The 20,145-nt window shown below is 43.9% G+C and overlaps 1 long non-coding RNA gene across 1 annotated transcript in view; it reads right to left on the bottom strand.

Moving 5' to 3' along the window:
- The window catches only part of LOC122677524, a 44,015-nt gene extending 25,225 nt beyond the window's left edge, over positions 1-18,790 (bottom strand). The window contains exons 1-2 of the long non-coding RNA XR_006335824.1: positions 18,412-18,790; positions 4,208-4,526 (exon numbers count right to left, since the gene is read on the bottom strand). This is a non-coding gene — a long non-coding RNA (uncharacterized LOC122677524). The remainder of the gene's footprint in view (positions 1-4,207; positions 4,527-18,411) is intronic.
- Between the last annotated feature and the right edge of the window lie 1,355 nt (positions 18,791-20,145).

Here is a 20,145-nt window from a genome sequence, read left to right on the forward strand (position 1 = left end):
CTATCTCGTTAACCTTTGCAGTGTTAGCGAGACGTAGCTGCCAGGTATTACTAGTTTAATTTATACGTGTTCTGCCAGCCATGAAAACCAGCAGTTACTTCCACATGATCTGAATCTACCAGCAATGATGGAAGGTACTCAGAGGACATAATAGGAATCCAGAAACTGAGCTAAAAGATGATAAATATACCTATGCCTTTAGTTTTCTTTCATTCCTATAGAGAAGCTGGGGGACTCTGCAGAGGGAAATGCTTCTGTTGTCTTTTGATTTATGGTGACGGAGGTGGACATAATTAGGAGAGAGAGGGAAGTGGCATTCATAACGCGGATGTTAAGTTTGAGGCAGAGTTAATTTTTGCCTTACAATTTCTGGAGGCAGTTTATAAAGCTGTTTGAATTTTATGTGTCCTAATCTTGAGAAAGTAATGAGTTTGTGATTTTAATATGCTTCTCCCTCCAGGCACTTTCTGTGCCAGCGGGAATGCTCTACACTCTTAGTCAGGCCAAGCTCTCGATACATGTAGCTGCCAAGAAGGAACCTGGCCCACAGTCCTGGATGCTTAGAATTAGCGCCATGGGGACTCTGCACAAGCAAGCCACACTCTCAGAATGCCTGGAGTATGAATTCATGGGGCCTTATAGCTGCACTGTGCTTTACAATATTTATAATACATACACGTGGACGTATATTTGAAAGCATTTTGTGAAATCTGTACTCTAAAATGAGCAGAGAAGGTCACATCACATACTTGCTACAAATAAAGAAACTAGATACATAGTTACACAATTTGTGTGAGCTCATGTGGTCAGTAAATTTCAGAAAGTGACTAGAATCTAGGGTTTCCTGACCCCTAAACCAAGGTTGTTTTTCACAACCATAATCCCTAGCCCTCAAGGTCCCTGCTATCCCAAGTTTTGGCTTCCTTGAGAAGTGAGGTAACTGAAGGGGTTGCCATCGGGTATCTTTTTTCTTTATTTTTAATGGAAGAATAAATGCTTTACAGTATTGTGCTGGTTTCCGCCAAACATCAACATGAATCAGCCACAGGTACACATATGCCCCCTCCCTCTTGAACTTCCCCCACACCTCCCTCCATCAGGGTACCTTGAAGAACAGGAGAAAAGCCTTTCCACCGTGTTTGTCTCTCAGCATTCAAGCTGGCAAGCCGAGCCCTGCCTCAGCCTGCCTTTACCACCCAATTCTCTTGCCTTAAAGTGAGACCCCAGAGAAATGGAGTCCTAAGTTCTGCAAACTGGCTCAGTCACCACTCCACACATCTATTCATTTATTATTCAAGAATAGTTACTGACTACCCCCTTAGATTGTCAGTAACACACACATCACAGCCCCTGATATGCCATTTCCCCTGTCACTTCAGTGGAAAATTGTCCCAGTCTCTGGAGCTCTGGTTCATCTTATTCAACCCCCTCCTGATTTGCCTTCATCAAACATTGACTGTCTTGGCTCTGTCCTTGATATGTCCCCAGCCCAGAACCTGGGGAGACTTGATTAGTATATAAAAGTTTCCTGGACCATAAATCCATCTTCAGCCTTATTTTCCCCATTCCACTCAAAGCCAAATTTTTTAAAAAAGAAATTGTCTCTACTCCTTCAACTCTCATTTATTTGACGTTCTACTCATGTCATCCCATTGTAATCTGGCTTCTATCTCCACCTCTCACTGGATATTTCCTCACTACTTGTTTCCTTGTCATTCTTCCGTTCTCATCTTACTCAGCCTCTGTAGGGTTTGACCCTGTGGGTCTCTTCCTTTTTCTTGGTTTTTGTAGCACTGCCCTTCTTTTCTTTGTCTCTACCACTGACTTATTTTCCTCTTGTTGCTTCTTAAACACTGCTGTTCCCCAAGGTTCTTTTTTCCATCTTGATCTAAAAATAAAGATCTAAAAGTCTGAACTTTCCCCAGGTAATATCAACCAATACTTTGGTTTTAACTACTTCCCCAAATCTTTATCTCCAGCTCAGACTTATGCAGGCTTCCCTGGTGGGTCAGATGGTAAAGAATCTGCCTTCAATGCAGGAGACCAGGGTTCAATCCCTGGGTCAGGAAGATCCCCTGGAGAAGAGAATGGCAACCCACTCCAGAATTCTTGCCTGTAGAATTCCACGGTGGGCTACAGTCCATGGAGTCACAAAGAGTCAGACACAACTGAGTGACGAACACTTTCAAAATTATGTACTGAATATTCTTCTTACTGTACTCCAGCTGCCTGTCTTCTCAACCCATCATTTCCTACCTGCTCACATTCCATTCTTAGAATCCACAGTCTAGAAGGGACAGCACTAGAACCCACATAAACCCATCCTCTGTCCACATGTGGTCACCTAACCCAAAGCAAGTCAATCAGATTCTCTCTCACTGGAATTCATAACTGAGACTTGGAGACTTAGAGGTAGAAACAAGTAGGCAGAGTTCTAAGTCATATGGAGTTGAGCCAAGGTCAGCCTCGTGACAACCCTAGATCCATGTAATCCATGTTCGGGTGAAGTAATAGCTAAATCTGCTAGAGAAGCTTAGAGAATGAAGCAGAAATGAAGCAGAACAACCACACTGCCTCGGTGAAAGATGAACAGTAGCTACAGACAAATTTCTAGTATGTGGGAGCCTCAACTCTACCCCCTGCTGTTGAGATCTATGAGATTCTTCCATAACCTTCCAAAAAGTCAGGATTTTGTTAGCCAGCTTCACAGGATTTCCTGACCACATAGACAATTTATCTTTTTCATAACAATCTCCCCACTAGAAACATCATACTAGGTGATCTTGAGACTATCCAAGGTACTTCAAACTCAACATGGCCAACCCGGAATGACTCATTTCCTGCACTCAGCACCACATCCTACCCTAACTATGTTTCTTATCTGAGAGAAAGGAACCATTTCTCCTTAATACTACCATTTAGAAATCTGGAAATCTTCTAATCTCAGACTTCTCCTTCTCACTCCTTGTGACCAATAAATTCTTGAAACAACTTCCTTCCCCGCCTCCTCCTCTGAATTGTTTCAATCTCTAGTCGTTTCTTGCCTATTTTGCTGCAGTAGCCTTGTAAACTTTTGTACTACAGCAAAAATGATCTATGTAAATCACAAATATGCTAGTGATTTTCCTGGCTAAAATACTTCAGTGACTCCTCCTTTATCCTTTTAGAATTAAGCCTAAACTTTTTAGTATGACATCCAAGGCTTTTCATAATCTAGCTTGGTTGACCTTTGTGTTTTTTTTTTTTTTTTTGGTTGACCTTTCTAACTTCATCCCTTGTCACTCTCCAACAGGTACGCTCTGTTCCAGTCACCTTGAATTATTATGAATTCCTCGTATGTAACATGCTCTCTCTTCTACATACCTTCACATTTGCTTGCTTCCTCTGCCCACAGCTTTTTTTTTTTTTTTTTTTTGCCCCCTTCTCCAACCATCTACATTTTTCTCCTCAGCTGGGTGATGGCTAACTATCTTTCAAGTTTAGATGATGTCACCTTGAGGTAGAAATCAGCTAAGTAACCCTCTGATGTATCCTAAATAGCCCTTTGTTCAAAGAAAATATAACAAAATATAACAGTCTACTCTTCTGTCTCCTTTGCAAAACTGTGAGCAACTTGAGCGCTGCCCTAGTCATTATTGTAATTATAATACAGTGCCCAGTTTTTAGTGGAAGCTCAATAAACATTTGTTGAATAAATAGGACACCAAAAAGACACAACTTCTGCACTCAAAGACCTTATAGAAGTAGTGAAAAATGAGAAAGCCTATGGATATGGCATGGTATCAAGTTCTATGCCAAGTAGACATGGCTACTATGAGAAAGTTGAAAAGAATAATTGGCTCTGTCCAAGGACCTTCAGGAAATAAGACAGGCATTGCTACTTTCTCATCAAGCCTTATTTCCTGCAGCCACTTGCAGCCAGCATCTTATCTTTCACAAGTTGCAAAAGCTGCTACATGTTGATGTACCAGAGTTTAAAGGCTCTCAATACTAGATTCATAAAACAAATTTACTCCATGGAAACTAGATAGCTGTCTTAGCAGTGGAAAACCTTAAAAAAACTTTTCAAGCTATTGGAGTACTTAAAAATATTTTGGATTCAATAAAACCCCAAATATGTCTCACTCTTGGAAATTTTCTCTTAATTTTGAAACATATGAGTAGTGTTGAAGAAATTAATCTGTACTTTCAAGTCAACAACACTTACCTCATCCAGTTGCTGTCTTAGAAGATCTGTGTATTATTCCAAGAAACTCCAGGGTCCTTATTGGAAGCTTTTAGACTTAGAAACAGGAAATCAGATTTTATCTCCAATGTAATTTTAACCTCAGTATTTAAATATTTCCAATAGTTTTTAGGTTTCATCAAAGGGTTACTTCAATCTCCAATCCTTTGAAGTATTTCATTTGGACAAAAGTTCTTGTGTTTAAATTGAAGAGAATTTGCCTGTTGATATCTCTATAAATCCTCAGTCAAAATGACTCCCAGTTCAAAAATTTGCATGCATTCTTTTATCCTTGTGGAATCTGTGAGAAATTAGCATACAAGAGATATCAAACTTTAGATCATTATAATTGCCAAGAACCATTGACTAACATAGTATAAGATTTTGGTTACTGGTAATTCTAAGAAAACTCCTTAAAAAAATTTGAAAATATGGATTTTTCTACCTGCAATAAGAGGGAAAGAATATAGATTTATTAGAAAATAAAATACTGGGTCTAAAAGTTGCAAATGGCTCTTAATCCATATTAATCATTGCAATTCTTTCAGGTCTATTAAAAAGGAATTTAGGGAGCCAAAGAAGAAGGTATAATTAATGTCACCTGGTGATTTATTTAATTACAAACTATAAGGCTGCTACTGTAAACGGTTCCCACTAGCTTGGAAGGAACAGAGCTCTCCTCCTTTAAGGATGAGAGCTCTGTTATGGTAAACCTCTATTTCATTTTTCCCAGAAGTTATCTGCCAGCTGAGGAGACCTTAATCTGGAATCCTACTCTGTGGTTTTCTTTGAAAAGACTTCTAACATTCAACGCTGCTTAAAAACTTTGCATTTTAAAATATATATTCTTGTCCATCTCTGCCGTATTGTCCATCTCACATCTGAGTTGTTACTAGTTGATTGAATAGGCATCTGCAATGGTTCAAGTTGCCACTAAAAAGCCAAATTCCCCTTAACTGGTGTCAGTTGATCTTGATCTGTGGGTCTTTTTGAGAATGATGCAGACCTTGTGTAATAACCTAGGAGAAATGCCTGTCTGCTGTAGGATACAAAACTGCCTTTCAATAAAGGGGAATATTACGTGACTAGAAGCCTGAATCCAGTTGAGACATCTTTTCCAATGAAATGAGCATACGGAGATGTCTTACCATGCTCTTTTGAATCATGGTCAGTCTAGAATTTAAAGTGTATTTCCTGTTTCTTTTTCTGACATCACATTTCTTTGAAGATTGCCAATTCTCCAAAAAGAAGCTCACAACCACTGGGGTTTTTAAATCACACAACTTGTAATTGTGAGTCACTGGCTGATTCATCTTATAAAGCTGCTAAACCCCTCATCTTATAACACGGACCTTTAATTCCTCTACTGGTAATTCAGACGTGAGCTTGCAGCTGTTACATGTCACCATTGTTGTTTGTTGTTAAAAACATGTCAAGAGTTTTGTTTTGAGGTGTTGGGGGTTTTTTTGTTTGTTTGTTTATGCAAGTTTAGACTGAAATAAGACATTGCCAGAAAGCAATGCTTTTAAGCAGGAATTGAATTTTCAAGTTAATATTTTAATAATTATGTCTTTAGTTGGCTCAATTTCACTTGAGATTTGGTCCAACAATCATCTCTTCAAAATATCCTGAATAAATCAAATACTGAAAAAAGAATCCTAAAAACGATGAGCTTTATTGAATTCTGAAAACACTTCAAGAAAAGAAACACTAATAATCACACACTTGTAAAGCAAGAGAAAGCCCCTTACAAAATGCAGCCAGGCAAAAAGCCTAACAGTTGAATATAGCTTTACCTGACTTCCTTTGTCAGAAAGGCCTCAGAAAAAAAGAGGCTTCAAGCTTCCACTGGTCACTCTCAATCTCTTTCCCTCATGAGGGCCCAGTTCTGTTATTATTGGGTAATTCCAGCTTTGTATCTGAATAGGAAATGGAAGAACCCTTTCCTCTAAACCCATACCTTGGTTTCAAGGTGTCTTGGAAGAGCTGGCCTCACTATTTTGCTACATACTGGTCTCCAGGTACTTGCAGCGACAGCATCGCCTAAGAGCTTGTTAGAAATGCAGAATCTCAGGCTCTACCCAAACCTACTAAATTAGAATCTGAATTTTAATAAAATCCTTAAGTGATTCACATACCCATGAAAGTTTCAGAAGCAGTATTATCAGTGCTACTATATAATCTCACTGAGACATTGCACCTGCGAACTATCAGAAAGGATAAACAGTATCTTCAGTTCAAATTAGACTTAAGCTAAACTAGCTCATCTTGTGTCTGTGTGTGTGTGTGTGTGTGTGTGTGTGTGTGTGTGTGTGTGTATAAAACGAATCTTATCATTATTGAATCCTAAGTATTGGAGAGCTACTACATTTTTCTGTTTAGAATCAGATTCTACTTCTCAATGAAGTCAAAGCATTTCATTTTGTTACTAAATGAATCCTACCAAAGCTCTCCACCAAGCCTGTCCCTCAAAGGCTGTTAATCCTTGATAAAACCCAGGTTTGCGCTAGTCTTGGACCTTGATAAACTGGTTAGTAGTTCTCATTTATCAAATGCCAAGAACAAATGACAACAGCTTTATCAGGCAAAGCCGATACCTATTTAACTTACTGAATCCTCAAAACCACCCTAAAACGTAGGTTCTATCATTATAATCCCTGTTTTAGAGATCAGAAAACTGAGGCATGAAGAGGTTGAATAATTTATCTCTGGTCATAAAATCACACAGTGTCAGAGCTGGCATCTGAGGCCGCTTCCAGAGCCTAGACACCTAACCCTGAGGCTATAATACCACCAAACGCCAGGAGTATGTCATCTCTGCCCCTCACAGCAGCTCTACAGTGTACATAGTGTGAGAACACCAAGATCTCATAGACTAGGACGTGATGAAGCCCTTGGGTTTCCCCAAGTTCATGCTACCTCCCGGCTCTTCCAGGTTGGCCCTGGGGTTCCGTTCCCTCTGTCAACACAGCAAAGGTAAGAACACCTCGCTTCATGCCTCCTCCCCTCCAGACATATCCAACATGTATTTTATATGTATCCAGCACGGTATATTTTCCAAGGATGGGTTTGCAGCTCTGTCAACTGTGATCCTTCATGTTTACAAGTCAAATCCTGATCCTGAACACAAACGATCCTGAACACAAACACAAATCTGATCACTCTGTAGGGCCTCCTTGCAGCCTCACTGGAAAGCCAGGTTTTAGTCATCATTAGTATTCTGGTCAGACAGGAAACCTCCCTTGAAGAGTTGCAGTGAAGGGGAATGAAGCTTTGTACACTATAAATACTGATTTTATTAAAATGTAGAAAAATTGTTGAGAAAAGAGAAGCGGTGGGGGTAGGAGGTTGCCACGGCAACTCAACCATCCCTCGGTTTTCAAAGAGTGGGGAAGACCAAGGAATAGTAAATAAAGAAAAGATATAGAGGAAGTCTGGATGACATGTGATCGCAAATGGAATGAAAGCTCAGAAGGACGAGTTTCAAATCGAGTGATGAGCTGGGAAGCAGAACTGGGCTTCACAAGGTATTGCCCTTCCTCAAAGATTAAGGAACCTGGTGAAGGCAAATCTTTGTCATCAGCTTTGCAGCGTGGCTGAGCCATAAAGGCCACCAAACAATGTGGCTTTTGATTTATGGATAGACAACTCTCACAAGGAGGTAGGGATTCTCCTGGCATGCTCCTAGGAATTATCCCCCATGATCTCTGTGCATATTTTAATATATTGCTTCTGGGATCACTATTATTCATGCCCACCCCTCACTTTAGCATTGCTGATTGATTCTGGGCAGATCAAGAAATGTCAGAACCATTCAGAATGTTACCCACTCATACCTACTCTTTGTGACCCTGTAGACTATAGCCCACCAAAGCTCCTCTGTCTATGGAATTCTCCAGGCAAGAATACTGGGGGGGAAAAAAAAAGAATACTAAAGTGGGTTGCCATTTCCTTCTCCAGGGGATCTTTCTGACCCAGGGATTGAACCCAGATCTCCTGCATTGCAGGCAGATTCTTTACCATTTGAGCCACCAGGGAAGTTTCTAGAATACCTTAGATGAATTCACATGTAACAAATTCAAAATATTAAGGGAAACTAGGGTGAAAGGATAACCCTTCTTCAGCACTTTACAGGACACCAAGTATGCTTGCATTATCTCATTTGATACATGGGGGCAGCCTCAGCAAGCTGGGACTACCCAACCCTGCAGCAGCCCACAAAACCTGGTGTGCAACTCAGACAGAAGTAATTAAGGTCCCCTGAATACAAGAATTTTCCATCTCTCCTGGAGAATGGAATTAACGCTGATGGTTTACAGCACTTTCAGTGTCTTCATCACACATTGTGACAGCTTGAACAATGTTCTATCCCCATTAATTAACACTTGTGCTTTTTGAAATTCATCTGTGTGTGTGTGTGTGTGTGTGGTGAGAGAGAGAGAAAAGAGAGAGAGACATGTACATGTGGATACACACAGCACTTTACACTATTTCTGCTAACAGAAGAGAGTCAGGCTGGAGATAAATAGAAGACTGTCCAAAAATAAATTTAGGAATTTGTAATGCATGACACAGGCTTCCCAAGTGGCTCAATGGTAAAGAATCTGCCGGCCAAGCAGGAAACACGATTCAACCCCTGGATCAGGAAGATTCCCCTGGAGAAGGAAATGGCAACCCACCACAGTATTCTTGCCTGGGAAATCACATGGACAGAGGGGTTTGGCGGGCTACCGTCCACAGGGTCACAAAGAGTCGGATATGACTTAGCGAATGAGCACAAGCACAAGTGTGTGACAGACATATATTGTAGTAGCGGCTACTAGCAGATATTTGGGATAATTTTTAAGTGAGACTGCATTTCCCCCCATGCACTCTGCAAAAGACAGCAATGGGAAGTTGGTTAGGAGGGAAAGCATGAGTCGCTCAGTCGTGTCAAACTCTTTGAGACCCCATGGACTATAGCCCGCTAGGCTCCTCTGTCCATGAGATTTTCCAGGCAAGAATACTGAAGTCGGTTGCCATTTCCTTCTCCAGGGGATCTTCCCAACATAGGAATTGAACCCAGGTCTCCCGCACTGCAGGCAGACTCTTTACCATCTGAACTACCAGGGAAGTACAGGGTTAGGAGAGAATCAGGCAGGAATTAAAAACTGGCCCCAGATAATCCACTGATCACTTGGCAGAACATTGAGCCATAACACATACATCTGGAGTACAGTATCAGCCTCCCCACTGGTCAGATCTCAAGCACAAGCTTCATAAGCCTTGGACAGGGCTCAAGAAAGCTGACGTGGTGGCTGAAGGGAAAAGCATTGCCAGAGAGAAACTGCCCTCCAGGCAGAGTCAGGGCCTCCTCAGAATGGAAAAATATGATGGACGAGAGGGAATGTTCTCCATGAGATAAAGGCACACTTGATCATCATGTTCCAGGATGCTCTTCTTGGAGAGCTGAACAGTTGGGGAAGTAAGTTCAGTAAGGCCACAGGCATTCAACGTGGTACGTATCAGGTCTTCATCCAGAGGATAGAACTGATGGCCTATGGTGAACAAAGATTTAGCTTTGGGACCAGGGACCAGGCTTGATCACTCAGAACTTTTGTGTGGCAGAAGCTTTATTACAGTGAAAAAGGACAAAGAAGAGTTATGACAGACGTCAGAAAGGGGCCAGAGAGTGCCCCACTCACTAGCTTTATCAGTTCTTAATACACTTTTACCAAACCCACTTCCACAACCTATATCTTAAATTAAGATTAGAACTCACAATAGGAAGGTCTTACTAGACCTACTCCCACAACATACCTCTTAAGATAACAAGATTAATCAGAAGGTTCCCGTTAAGAAGGAGAAACATGTCCTCAAGCAAGATACATTTGTTATTATATAATCATTAGTACAGAGCTTAAGTAAAAAAATACCCTGGATCAAGATGAGTTGTTGTGTTGTGTAATCATTAGCTCTGGGCTTAAAGAAAATAATGTCTAATGTGACTAAGAGAAAAATGTGACTGTCTAATGTGACTAAAGTAGAAAAAAAAAAAAATGCTTGTCCATTTCTCCTCCTGGAGAGGCCCAGACCCCTTTCTTCTCCCTGGGGACCCTGGACTTCTTTTCAACCTATCTAAGAATTAACTCTCTCAGAACTGAGACTCAAAGAAGGTAGACCATGAATTTGAACTGTGCACCCAATCTTTTGCATCTCTCAATATTCCTCACATTTCTTACAGTGGCAGTTGCAGTGGTGGGGGTAAGGGACAGGATAGATACTCATTAATTAGGTAGACATGGTTGCAAAGTCAAATTGAGGGAAATATGTGGTTTTAGATTGTATATTTGCAGGTTCAACTGGGGAAGTTGATGAAGAACACCAGTATTCACAGCTTCAAGTTATGAAGCCATAAGCTGTGGGTTTCCTGTACTAAGTCAACCATGAAATGGTTGAAATGATCCATTTCTTTTTTTCTATTTTCTATTTTTAAACTTTTTCTTCTGTATTGGGGTATAACTGATTAACAAACAGCATTGTGACAGTTTCAAGTGAACATCAAAGGGACTCAGCCATACATATGCATGTATCCGTTCTCCCCCAAACTCCCCTCCCACCCAGGCTGCCACACAACATGGAGTGGAGTTCCATTTGCTATGCAGTAGGTTCTTGTTGGTTATCCATTTTAAATATAGCAGTGTGTACATGTCCATCTCAAACTCCCTGACTATCCCTTCCCCTCCGGCAACCATGAACTAGTTCTCCCAGTCTGTGAGTCTGTTTCTGCTTTGTAAATAAGCTCATTTATATCATTAAGTGACCCATTTCTACCAGACATAAAATGCTGCTTAAAATACTCCTTAGTCTTATCATCTTTCCCTACACACACACACACACACTCACACAATGTATTCTGTTATTTCCCAAATCTCTCCTTTCTCTTCCCTTTTATCTTTTGTTTAGTCCCACACAGTCTTTCACTTCTTCATCAGCTGCATTTATTAATCCAGGGCAAGTGTTTGAGCATCTGACCAGCTAAATCACAGGGCTACAACTGCCAAACTGCTCCCTCCAAGACTGCATTAACTAACAGACTGCCAAGAAAAGCTCACAGTAACAATAACTAATATTTACCGAGCACCTACTTACCATGTGCAAGGCACTGGGATAATAACTCTCATGCATTCAGATTCCTCAATAACTCCTTCAATCCCTACTACAGAGGTGAGACCCTGAGCCAAAGATGGGTGGGTGACTCACAGAACTCACAGAGCTGGTAAACAGTGGGGTTAGGGAAACATGAACTGCTTTCCTCTGCCTCCCCAACATTGAAGATAACTGATGCTGTCCAAGTTATTTTCCTCAAGAATAAATGTTTCATAGTACATTGGTAGGTGCCAGGGGCTGGTGGGGGAGGTGGAAAGGGCAACAGGGACTTAGTGTTCAACGAGGACAGAGTTTCAGTTCTGCTTCTCAGCCTCTTCAGTTATGTCTGACTCTTTGCGCCCCCACAGACTGTAGCCCACCAGGTTCCTCCATCCATGGGAGTTTACAGGCAATAATACTGGAGTGGGTTGTCATTTTCTGCTCAAGTTTTAGTTTAGGAAACTGAAAATTCAGGAGATGGATGATGGTGAAAGTTGCACACAATGTGAATGTACTTAGTGTGACTGAACTGTACAGTTAAAAGTGGTCAAAATGGTATGTTTTATATTATGTGCCTTTTACCACACACACACACACAAAAAAAAAAAACATTAAAAAAAGAATAAATGTTTCATATTAAAATGTTTTAACTGATTTAACGTTCAGTTCATAATCAAGCTATTCTGTTTTGTGTCATGTTTGTTTTCTCGGTGATAGTTAACATATGCCCTCTCTCCATTTCTGCCACTAACATCCACTAACATGAACTTCTTAATATTTTGGCATCCGGCAACCACTTGGCATCTTGCTCTGGTTCTCTTCTCTGATCTTAACTTTGCATGTTGGGAAGGTAGGCAGGACTGAATGAGCCAGCAGCTCATCTCTTCCTTTAGTTCCATGAAGGCTCTCCAGTTTCCCCTCTGACCTGCCTCTTCTCCAGACTCTATCCTCTCCTTCTCCTTGCTTTCCCTCATTCTTCAGTCTCTTTTTCCTTCAACAACCAAAAACTACTTAGACCCTCAATAGTGCACTGTCCCAGAACCCCTACGCAGATGGTGCTCAAGGGTCACCAGAGCTTTCAAGTAGCTTTCTCTCAAGATCTTGCCCTCCTGATGTCTCCATCTTTTGGCTTTGACAACACTGAACTGCCTTGCTTCCCTTGATGCTAATCATTCCTCTTTTATCTTCCTCATGGGTCCTTTTCATCTGCCTTTCCCTTCAGTGCTATATTTCCAAGGTTCAGCCCTCAGTCCTCTTTTCTTCTCCTCCAATCCCTTCCTAGGTCATCAAGTTCATTCCATGGGTTTACTCTCGTTGGACTAACCCCCTAATCCATATCTCTATCCTTAGCCTCATTCTTAAGCTCCTCCACTTTCAACAGTCTGCCAGGAGCAGCCCCTGGAATGACTCATTGGCACTTCCAATTCCACCTGTCCAGGTAAAGCATTCACCATCTCTCACTGAATCAGCCCCTTCTGTCCTCCTTATTTCTAGGAAATACCACCTTTAGTCACCCGGCTAGAAAAATGTGTTGCAATCTTAGATATCTCCATCCTCCTCACCCATGGGATTCTAGTTTTAAAGTATGAAGATTCTCCTTACATCTCTCTTATTACTACTCTATTCAAAACCCCTCAGGGGTCCTCTGCTGCCTGTTGATGAAGAGCTGGCTCTCTACCTATCTGTGCATTTCATCTCTCCATTGGTAGCCTGAATCAATTGTTCTTACCATAGTTTGCCTCCACCAAACTAGCCACTACCCTATTCTCAAACACATCCCAAGCCTTCCTGCCTCTCCGTTCTGATGACTGCTGTTCCTGATACCTGCAACACCTCCTCTAACACACGTGAGGTCTTTCCCAACTCCCTTCAGTTCAGTCACTCAGTCGTGTCCAACTCTTTGCGACCCCATGGACTGCAGCATGCCAGGCCTCCCTGTCCATCACCAACTCCCGGAGTTTACTCAAACTCATGTCCATTGAGTCAGTGATGCCATCCAACCATCTCATCCTCTGTCGTCCCCTTCTCTGCCTGCCCTCAATCTTTCCCAGCATCAGGGTCTTCTCAAATGAGTCTGCTCTTCACGTCAGGTGGCCAAAGTACTGGAGTTTCAGCTTCAACATCAGTCCTTCCAATGAACACCCAGGACTGATCTCCTTTAGGATGGACTGGTTGGATCTCCCTGCAGTCCAAGGGACTCTCAAGAGTCTTCTCCAACACCACAGTTCAAAAGCATCAATTCTTCAGCACTCAGCTTTCTTTATAGTCCAACTCTCACATCCATACATGACTACTGGAAAAATCATAGCCTTCACTAGATGGACCTTTGTTGGCAAAGTAATGTCTCTGCTTTTTAATATGCTGTCTAGGTTGGTCATAACTTTCCTTCCAAGGAGTAAGCATCTTTTAATTTCATGACTGCAATCACCATCTGCAGTGATTTTGGAGACCCCCAAAACAAAGTCAGCCACTGTTTTCACTGTTTCCCCGTCTATTTGCCATGAAGTGATGGGACTGGATGCCGTGATCTTAGTTTTCTGAATGTTGAACTTTAAGCCAACTTTTTCACTCTCCTCTTTTACTTTCGTCAAGAGGCTCTTTAGTTCTTCTTCACATTCTGCCATAAGGGTGGTGTCATCTGCATATCTGAGGTTATTTATATTTCTCCTGGCAATCTTGGTTCCAATCCCCTTACTGACAACTTAATGAGGCTTCTTAAATTTTTGAGGTATCTATCATGTTCTCCTCTGTTTTTCCCCTTCATGGATCACAGCCTCATTGTGGCGAGGGGACTTGGGCGACTGAGTGAAGCTATGAGCCAGGCTGTGCAGGGCCACCCGAGATGGATCACAGTGAAGAATTCTGACAAAATGTGGTCCACTGGAGAAGGAAATGGCAGCCCACTCCAGTATTCTTGCCTGGATAACCCCATGGACAGAGACATCACATTGCAGACAAAGGTCTATGTAGCCAAAGCTATCATTTTTCCAGTAGTCATGTACCAATGTGAGAGTTGGATTGTAAAGAAGGCTGAGTGCTGAAAAATTGATGCTTTCAAATTGTGGCGCTGGAGAAGACTTTTGAGAGTCCCTTGGACAGCAGGGAGATCAAACCAGTCAATCCTAAAGGAAATCAACCCTGAATTTTCCTGAATATTCATTGGAAGAACTGATACTGAAGCTGAAGCTCCAATACTTTGGCCACCTGATTCAAAGAGCCAACTTATTGGAAAAGACTCTGATGCTGGGAAAGATTGAAGGCAAAAGGAGAAGGGGACAGCAGAGGATGAGATGGTTAGCTATCCTCTGCAAGCAGTGAGATCTTTGGAATAATGGTCATAGCTTCTGAGCACTGCCACATATTTGTTTAACTTGTTTAAACCTCTCAGCAACCCTGCAAAGTTGGCACCATAATTCATGTTTCACAGATGAGGAAACTGAAACACAGACAGGTTCAATGACATGTTTAAATTCACAAAGCTAGAATGGAGGCACCCAGATTCTCACCCCAGCCCTCTGGTTCCTCTGACCACAATGGTGTAATGAAAAGCAGATTCTAAATGGTGAGAGTTTACTCCTAGGTTTTAATGGCCAAAAAAGCAAAACCACATTCTGGGCTGATCTTCACAGGTATGACCTGACATGCACAGATGTGTATTTGATTGTGATTGTGATTTTGAGTGTTATGAGCCTTGCAATGGGGGAGCAGGGTTGCATTCTGCAGTTTAGCTGGTGTTTGTATATCTGCTATTTCTTCCCCAACACAAGTTTCCAGAGAGGAGGCAGTACTCTCCATGATTTTATTCTGCCTCTGGAGTCTAATCTAGGGCTTATCATATAGTAGATGACCCACAATTTTAGAACTGAATTGTATTTTCATGTGTAAAGTCAGTTCTCAAGCTACACACCTCCTTTAAAGCTTCTGTTGTTTGCCCCAACTTCTCCCAGCCTCCTGACGCACACCTACTCTCTCACAGAACAGGTGCAGTTCAGTAGAATGTAAGCAAATCAGCTATGAATGTCAAAACAGGATTTAATCAATTATTAATTTGGGAGAACCAGGAGAACAGCAAGTAAATACCCCAGTGAGGTCACGCTATGAAAAATGTGAAAGTCTCTTAGACCTAATATTTAATTTAGACTCACTGTCTGAGTTACTTCCCAGCTTCCCAGATGCAAGCCAGAGGCCATCAGACAAGACTTGTGATGATACTCAGCAGCCATAGAGGCCTAATGCAAAGGCCAAAGAGGAACCACTCCCCTGGGACAAGTGCCCAGAGGGCAGAGGCTGAAAAGCTTCTCCAAAGAGACCAATTAGCTCAAGTGTAGGAACCAAAGAGCCTGAGCCCTGACATCTGGATAAGTCAGCCTGCCAAGTCAGGGCTTGGTCTGATGATTCTGTAGGAGGTTGGGCTCTGAACCAGCATTAGCATCAGACTCTTACTGCTCCGTTCTCTCCAGGCCAGCCAGAGGGAGATACAGCATGGAAACATTACCTAAGGCTGAGATGAGAGGACTGATTACTGACCATTCTCTCTGGCTGTAGCAGTATTTAGGTGTCAGGGCCACAGTGAATGCCAAAGGGGAGAGGGAGTGGAGGATGGAGGAGTGGAAAGGCAGTGAGGGAAGCGGATTCAGAGCCTGAATTTCCCAGCTCACTCAATTCATTTCACTTCCCCTGCTAGTTCTTGGCACCCATGTCATCTTAGCCACTGTCCTTGATCCCAAAAATCGGCCTTCCTATAGCCTCCCATTGATTTCTCTCTCTCTCTCTCTCCCATCTACTGCCCAGGTACCTTCTTCCCTTGTTCTTCTGTGCTCACAGCCTCTAGACTCAGTTTCCTCTCCTCTGATCCCTCTCTGAGAAGGATGTGTCCACTCCTTCCTCAGCATCCCAAATCCATAAAGCAGACTCAGCTCCCAGGGCCAGGAAATCCATGGAAGTTTAGGATACAGAACGGAATCTCTTAGTTACTTGATCATGCTCCAACAGGGGACTTCTCGGAGCCCAGTGGGAGCCAGTTACCAAAGTGTCTCTTATCAGGCTGGGTCCAGACTTCCAGAAGGGCATCCACACCAACCAGACCCCACCTAGGGTTGGTGGGGAGTGGCGGGGGCGGGGGGCAAGGGGAGAATCAAAGCCCAGGCAGGTCCTAATGTGCCAATGCTCTATCACGGAGTTGAGGGATGGTGGTGGGTCCAGCTGCCTGCAGAACTTGCTGATGAGCAACCCAGGGAGGAAGTGCTGCCAGTGAGCACAGAGCAACTCTGCAACAGAAAAGGAAGTGGCGGGGAGACACTCCCACCTGCCAGTGAGTTAGGGCTGGAACACCCGCTTCACTGAGCGCACTACAGCCTCCCAAGTGGGTGCAAGTTACTTTAAGTGACACATTCTTTCCTACTCCTCACATTTTCCCCCCAGATCAAATCTGATATCAGTGAGCATCCAGGACAGCCCTAAACCAACACCATTGACTTGCTCATTGGGAAAGGTCCAAGAAGAACTGGTGCATGGCCATTCATTTCAGAGATTCTCGGGTGGTGTGGCGCAGGGGGGCCTCTCCATCCTCTGCAGTCCCTGGCTTCTGCAAGGCTGGTGTTGGTGATGGAGCCCCCAGATCTTTGTGAGACTGCCCCCCTCCACTGGTGGACAGTTCCCAAGCAACTCAGAGTTGGTGAGCTCTAGCTGTGTGCCACACTCTGGGCTAGCTGCTTTCCAGGAGTTCTCTAACTCTCCCAGTAAGTACTGTTATGATTCCCAGATTCACATAATGAGGCTCTGGCTTACAAAAGAGGATTTCCTTGTCTAAGATTAGAATAGCTCAAAAGTGGCTGGACCAAGACTCACACTCTGAGTCCTTAACTAGAACAGGGTTGTGAACTATCATCCCTGCCTAGAGATCAGTGAAATTACGCAGGAGGAAAAGTGGAAGGAGGTAGGACCTGTGATGGTCTGGGGTGTATTTACCTTATTCAGAGGAGGCAGCTGCCGCCCAAGTTCCATTTCTTGTTCCATGCTAGAATATGAACCTAGGTGATCAGATCTTCAGATCTGAGGTTATAAGTATAAATTTATAAGCATAATCTCCCAATTGCATTTGGTTATTGACACAATTTTTTAAAAATCACAGTGCAGGCCAACACTGAATAGGTCTTATAACCACATCTGAGAACAGGTTCCTGATGGTGCTCACTGTAATGCTATTCTAAAGCCCAGGGTCTTGGCCACTGGGATTTGCTGTCTTCAAATGATCATGTAGATCTAGCTCTGGTGAATTGGAATTTTTCTTCTTGTTATTTCATCTATGGCCTCAGTTCTGACATCAGGAGCAGCAGGAATTCCAAATCACTCTTCTCCTATCCTCTTCACTACCCCAACCCTTTTAAGCATCCTCTCTTGGTTGGTTGGCTGGACCTTTGCCATGCTGACCCCAGACTCACTCCTGCCCAGTCTCATGACTCCCTAAATCCACTGCTTGGAACTGAGCCCTACCTTCCCTGAATGGTCTTTGCCATGTAGAGCAAGGCTGGCTCTCTGCCCCACCAAGATTCATCCAAGAATGGAACCCAAAGTCACTTGACTTCTTTGGCAGTTGACAATTCACCTCACGTTTAGTGAAGGGTTCCTAGCCCCTCTCCCCAGTGTTCATTGTCTCTCTTCTGGGGAGTGTCACCCCCAGCCACCAGCCCTTCTCCAGAATGGCCCTGAACAATCACTCCAGTCCTTACAGAGACTGCCACAGGGTTAGCCCTCTCACACCCATGGCTGTAAAACCCACACTTGGCTAAACTTCCCTTCAGAGAAGAGAGCCCTTGGCACCAATAATCCATCTCGCTGAGTTGTGAAACAAACCCCACCCTCCTCCGTGCCTCTGTCCCAGTGTTTGGGAGACTTTTCTATGACTCATTACATTCAGATTCTCCCCATTGCCTGATACTCACTGTCCAAACATACCACGTGCAGACTAAAAGCCTGACTGGAGTCACCATGGGTCAGAAGCCAAAGGGAGGAGTCAAAGATGAAAACTCAGAGGGTCAGAGGGAACAAACCATCCGTACCTGAGAGCGGTGGGCTTCACCAACTGCCACCATGAGGGGCCTCTTTTGGTTCCAGTCTTGCCTGCCAACTTCCATTATGAAACGGGGAAATGGAGATCTGATGAGCTGAGCTGGAAACTGAGAAAAGCAAAGCAGCCCATTTTCTGTTTTCACTCTGCCTCCTGGTTCTTCCCCATGACCACTGGGGCTGGAACTGAGCCGAGTAACTGGATTCTCCCCCGAGCAGGCTCACAGATGTCGTACGTCTGGCACAGACTCTCAGAAAGGTCCCAGCTGGGGAGGTTTCCTGGTGGCCAGGTGATTGCTCACAGCTGTTAGCCCAGCGACAAGGGATTCCAGCTGGTGCAGCAGGGTGACAAAATACAGATCTGGGCTTTGTCCTTTGGCTATGGAACCTGTCTTCCCCAGTCACTAGACTCAGGATGTAATTTATCAGCAAGGTGACTATGGGGAACCTGAGCCCTCGGCCCATCAAACCACTTTAGTCAAAGCAGATTTCTGAGATAGCATCACAAGCACCACCAAAGAGCATCAGCTTTTCACTGAGCAGAGAGGTCCTGAAGCTGCCTGTGCACACCCAAGTGCTTAGGCATACACACGGACGGGGGCTTGCATATGGGGACACAGCACCATGGACGTGACTTACAGCACAATGGCATCAGGCTCGTGCAGTGTCAGCAGTAGGAAAGACCATGAATTTGAACAGTTTTAGCAGCTGAACCCTCAGTCCAACCACAATCCTATGCAGAACCAAGGTCAAAGAGCAGCCGCTCAGGAGGAAACCCGGGTGGAGCCAGAACCGTGCCCACTCAGACTCTCCCAACCTCTACCCACAAGGGTCCCTCAGCCTCTTCTGCCAAGTCCTGGGCTCCACCTGACAAAGCTGACAAGCCACCGCAGTGGTTCGATCCCTCATTGTTTAGAGGGGGAAGGAGGCCCAGAGCACGTGCCGTGCCTTTTCCAAGGTCACATGGTGAATACATAGTACAGATTCAGCAGAATAAAAGGACTTGTAACCTGGGCCTTCAGTGAACCAAAACATCTGTACAAATGGCAGCTCCCGCAGGTAAGAAGAGTAAGAGAATCTGCACACAAATGACTTAAAATTAAATTCACAAGATGAATTTTAATTTTGTCTTTGCCACTTTGCAGCTGCCTGTACTCAGACCAGCCCCCATCTCAACTGGCTTAAGGCTGGGGCTAGGTCCAGCAGCCTCTTGAGGCCTCTCCCAGTCAAACTTCAGCATCTAGAAAATGGCAAGGACTCGGAAGAACAGAGCTGCCAGTGAGCGGAGAACAGGGTTCCAGATGAAAGGGCATGCCCAGGAGGCAGGTGCTGTGGCCAGGCCCCCTGCGGGCCCCACCCTGCCCCTGAGGGTTCAGCATTTCTCTCGCAGTTCTTAGTCACCGTGGCTGTCATCAGGCCACAGACTGGTGCTCTGCTCTGGTTGCAGGAGAGGAGAATAAAGAAAAAGCAGAGGAGAGGAGGAAGGAGGAGGCAGAAGCCTGGGAGGGAATGCAGCCCCCCAGGGCCTCCACCTGCGACAAGGTTCTGCTCATCCTCCTCTCACCCCATGTCTGCGCCTCTCCTGCCTCCCATAGCTCCCCCTGCACTTGGACGCTCGCCTGCCTGATGATGCTCCTGCACTCCTCACCCTAAGGACGCCCCATCACTTCTGACGGCACTTAGTTGCTACCCTTTCAAATGGTGAAGGCTAGTGTTCCCCATGCCCC

This window comes from Cervus elaphus, chromosome 20 (assembly GCF_910594005.1).
Source record: "Cervus elaphus chromosome 20, mCerEla1.1, whole genome shotgun sequence".
NCBI classification, from domain to species: domain Eukaryota; kingdom Metazoa; phylum Chordata; class Mammalia; order Artiodactyla; family Cervidae; genus Cervus; species Cervus elaphus.